Source organism: Chrysochloris asiatica, unplaced genomic scaffold, assembly GCF_000296735.1.
Source record: "Chrysochloris asiatica unplaced genomic scaffold, ChrAsi1.0 scaffold00098, whole genome shotgun sequence".
NCBI classification, from domain to species: domain Eukaryota; kingdom Metazoa; phylum Chordata; class Mammalia; order Afrosoricida; family Chrysochloridae; genus Chrysochloris; species Chrysochloris asiatica.
The window spans coordinates 6090803-6096230 of NW_006408616.1; positions in this window are offsets into that span (position 1 = coordinate 6090803).

Sequence of the window (5428 nt, forward strand, 5' to 3'; positions counted from 1 at the left end):
GTCCTGGTGTGGAGCTGTGGGTTAATGCGCCAGATTGCAAAGCCATTTGAATTGCAAGGTTAGTGGTTCAAGCTCACCAGTTGCTCCTCAGAAACTCTGTACAGGGTTGCTATGGTTTGGAACTAACTCAACAGCACCTAACAACAATAAACATACACCTAACAACAACAACAAACATACAGAACTGCAACATATATATATATATATATATGTTGTTGTGTTATATATATAACATATATATAGATTGTTGTTATAGGTGATACAGGATCACTATAAGTCAGAACTGACTCGACAACACTTAATAGCAACATATATGTATATATAAATATTAAGTGCCATTGAGTCGTATATATTTAAAAACCTCTAACAACTATAATACATGGCAGAATTTGGTAAGAATGAAAAAAGAGGGCCTGCTAAGATCTACAGGAACATCAAGAAACAATGACTTTTGCTGTGTGGTTAGGAACAACTTCACAAAAGAGTGTTATAGGGGAACCTTGAATGATAGATGAGATTTCAGAAAGGAGACTATTTATTAACTTATGCCTTCATGCATCCATTAAATCAACAAAGTAAGTGTCTACCATGACCAAACAGTATACTTTTGGTCTTGTATACTTTTCTGGCTTGCATCAAAATGCAAAGACAGAAAGAACAAGGAGAAAAGGCCTCGACATCCTAATTTAACTGAGGCAGAGAGATTGTGGAGTGTGACGTGAGAGATAGAACCACAGATAGGTGAGACCACACAGTAGAAAGCCAGCCCAAGCAATGAATTCAATCCCAGTGTGTTTTATGTAACCATTTATTTGTTCCTTAAGGAGACTAGGTGGCATAGTGAGAAGTGTTGGGTTGCTAGCCATAAGGTCGTTGGTTCAAACCCATTAGTGATCCTGTGAGAACAATTTAAGACTGATGCCATGAAGATGTACCATCTCAGAAACCATATGGGACAGTTCTTCTGTGTTCTATAGGCTCATTATGAGTCAGAATCAACTCAACAGCAGTGTGAATGATCACTAATTAGATTCATTATAAACCACTGTGAGCTTTTCCCTCCTATTTGCTTCATGCTACGTAAATGTGTGGTGTGTACAGCTTACTTTTTTCCTACTTTAAAAGAAGTAGACAAATTTTTAAAAGGAGAAAAAATACCAAGCTATATTTGGCAATATGAATATTTATTTTTTATTATTTTCTTAAACAATTTTAAAGTACAGATTTAGATTTTCCTAAGCATTTTTAAAGATACAGATTTTTATTACCTAAATATTTGAAGTATTATATAATATTTATTGCCTGTGTTACTATCACCAGAAGAACAATCAATTCTGTCTTAGAAGAAACACAACCAGATTGCTCTTTAGAAGTAAGTATGGTAAGACGTCATCTCATATACTCTGGACAGTTATCAAGAAAGACCAGTCCTTGGAGAAGGACAACATTCTTTGTAGGAGGTCAGTGAAAAAGAGGAAGGCACTCAAGGAAATGGATTGACACAGTGGCTACAACATTATGCTGCAACATACACAATTGGGAAGCTGGTTCAGGACCAGTGTGTCCTTCTGTTGTACATAGGATCACTATGAGTCAGAATCAACTTGACAGCATAAAACAGCAACAACAGAGTCTTTGTAAATCTTATTTAATTTTTGTTTTATATTTTGTTTTAACAATCTCTAATTGTTAGATATTTTGTCAATTATCAATTTTTCACTATAACAAATAAATAAAGCACCAGGGCTTGAATATTTGAAAATAAAATTATTTCTATATTCATTGCTTTTTATAAATTTCCAGAAATAAAATTTTAAGACACTCAAAGGATTTTGAAATTTTCAGTGTCCTCCTAAATAGTTTAAGCTATTTTACTAAAGAGCTCTAAGAATTTATATTCCTACCAGAAATGTTCCACCACCCATGTGTAATTTTGTTGTATTGTAGTGGCTAGCATGTTGCTATGAAGCTGGAAGTTTTATTTTAAATACCAGTATTTTAAATACCAGCAGTATCACTCAAGGTGCACAGGTTTCAGTGGAGGTTACAGATTAATAGAGACTAGGAAGAGAGACAAACTACTGAATGGTTAACCACTGAAAACCTTATGAATAGCAATGGGATATTGTCAGATAGTGCCTAAAAGATGAAATACTATGAATAACAGTAAAGCATTCAGATACAGAGTCAGAAGATGAGCTCCTCAGGTTTGAAGGCACTCAAAATATGACTGGCGAAGAACTGTCTCCTCAAAGCAGTAGTTGTTGTTAGGTGCCCATGAGTCAGTTCTGACTCACATTGACCTCAAGCTCAATAGAATGAAACACTGCCCGGTCCTGCACCATCCTGACAATCAATGTCAAGCTTGAGCCTATTGCTGCTGCCCCTGTGCCAATTCATCTCATTGGGGGTCTTCCTCTTTTTTGCTAACTCTCCATTTTACCAACCATGATGTCCTTCTCCAGAGACTGGTGCCTCTTGATAATATGTCCAAAATATGAAAGATGAATTCTCACCATCCTGATTTCTAAAAGAGCCTTCTAGATACACATCTTCAAACACAGATTTGTTTTTTTGTTTTAAAAGTCCATGGTACTAACAAGGTGGATGGGAAAACAGTTAATCAGGTTTTCATGGGCTAAGTGGGACAGAGGTAAATAATGATTTACCTTGGAACAACAGGGCTCTGGGGCACAGGGATTGAGACATGGTTGGAATGGGCAAAAGGGAGGAAATAATGTTAAGATGCTTGGCTGTCTTTTGAATCTTGGATTCCCTGGCATACCATTATAAAATAGACACTTGACAGGGAGAGAAAGGAATAGGCAGAAATATCACCATAGAAAGCTTGTAAGTCTGTCTTCTGCTTATAACTGATTGGAATATCTAAAATGGGGCTACAATGTGCCCAGTGAAGGAGGCTTCCTGCAGAGCCTCTGCATTACATAAGACCATAGGTGGAATCCTGAATCCCATCTAGAATCTTCTGAGGTGGGAGATTTCCACTGGAAAGGACAAGCAGACCAGCCTGGAGCAACTAGAAGAACAGAAGATACTTCTTGAAAGAAAGACTGACAGGAAAGAAACAAACAAAAAAATAATGGCAGTCCAACTGATTACTACACGAACAAGCAAGTTGCTCACCCAGGAACCATCAAGGCAAGTGGTCGGGTCCCCTCAGGGCAAACCCCCTTCCAAGACTAAGACTCAATGGGAATACACGAGCAGACATGCACTCTGATTGGTGGTGTTTGTCACCCATAAGGGGAAGTGAGGGAAAAACAGCAATGAAGCTGTGAGCTAAGCCCTACAACGTTCAATAGACTCCTGTGAACCCAGCTGGAGACCAGGTTGGCCAGCAGTATGGCAAGACCTGGGGACTCCTGGGCCCAGAGTCAGTGACATAGCCACAGAGGACTAGAGTGGAAGGTGAACATCTAGCTGATAAGAAGACAGGTAATATGCATAAGAACACCCACACTTGCCGATAATACCTACTTGACCTGGCTTCAATGGCTGAATGATCAGAACTCAACTAGAAGAAGAGGAAAAAAAAAAGTGATCTGATACAATTTGATGAACTTGACCTACACCTATGGATGCAGTAGCTCAAAAGAGGGAACAAATCTTTATAGCAAGGATCATTCCTACCCTCTTGATACACAGGGTAGACAGGTATGGGCAACTTGGACATTGGCTACCTAAAAGGTAGGGGGGGGGGGCGCTACAAAGGAAGAAGTGACTGGCTTACAAACTTTCAAGAGGGAACCTAGATCCAGAGGGCACGGAGGAAGCTAGAATCTCCACTGAGTAGTATCCAATCTGTCTGGGCAGGGTTCATGAAAGGAGATAGGGATAGCACTCATGTGGCACAATAGTGAATAATTGCTATCAGGACCGACTGTGAGGGTTGGAAATGTAAAGGTGGACATTTTGTAGCAAAAGGAGGGGAGTGATTGACTTTGCAGTCCAGGAGCGGAGGTCCTTGGGACCCTACCCAGAGAAACAGTGATGCCAGAGATGGGCGGCTGGGGACTCTAGACCCAGAAACTCTTTGAGTTCAGCAAAAAAGGTTTTATCATCTGTATATCACAGGTTATTAATGAATCTTCCTCTAATCCTGGTGTTACGTTCTTCTTCATACAATGTAACTTCTCTAATTATTGCTTAGCATATAGATTGAACGAATAAGGTGAATTGGACAAGTACAAGAATACAAACCTGGGGCACAGTTTTCCTGAATTTAAACCAATCAGTGTCCCCTTGTTCTGTTTGAGCAACTATCTTTTGGTCTGTGTAAAAATTCCTAATGAGCACAATTAAGTGTTCTGGAATACCCTTTCTGCTCAATATTGTCCATAGCTTATCATGAGCCATATAATCAAAAGCCTTTGTGTAAATCAATAAAGCACAGGTAAATATCTTTCTGGTATTCTTTGCTTTTAACCAAGATCCAGCTGATGTCAGCAATGATATCCCTTGTCTGAATCTGACTTGAACCTCTGGCAGCTCCCTGACAATGTACTGCTGCAACTGTTTTGAAATATCTTCAGTAAAATTTTACTTGCATATGATATTAATGATATTGTACAATGATTTCTGCATTATCTTGGAATGGGCACAAATATGGATCTCTTCCAATCAGTAGACCAAGTAGTTATCTTGCAAATTTCTTGGCATAGATGAGTGAGTGCCTGCAGTGCTGCATCAGTTTGTTTAAAGATTTCCATTTGTATTCCATCAATTCCTGGAGCTTTGTTCTTTGCCAATGACTTCAGCGTACCTTGGACTTCTTCCTTTAGTACCATTGGCTCTTGATCATATGTTAGCTCTTGAAATGGTTGAACATCATCCATTTAGTTTTGGTACAATGACGACTGTATATTCCTTCCATCTTCTTTTGATGCTTTCTGTATCATTCAATATTTTGCCATTGCTGTTGTTGTTGTTAAGTGATGTTGACTCAGTTCCAACTCATAACGACCCTCTATAGGGTTTCTGAGGAGTGGCTGGTGAGCTTGAATCGCCGACCTTGTGGTTCAAACTAACCTTGTAGTCCAGCGCATTAACCCACAGTGCCACACAAGGTACAATCCTTCAATTTTGCAACCTGAGGTGAATTTTTTCTTCAGTTCTTTCAACTTAAGAAATGCTGAGTGTATTCCTCCCTTTTGATTTTCTAACTCCAGGTCACTGCACATTTCATTATAATACTTGACTTTGTCTTCTCAAGCTGCCCTTTGAAATTTTCTGTTTGACTCCTTTACCTCCTCATTTCTTCCATTTGCTTTAGGAGAACAAGTTTCAGAGTCTCTTCTGATATCCATTTTGGTCTTTTTCTTCTTTCTTGTCTTCTTAATGATCTTTTGCTTTCTTCCTGTATGATGTTCTTGATGTCATCCCCCAACTTTTTTGCTCTTTGGTCATT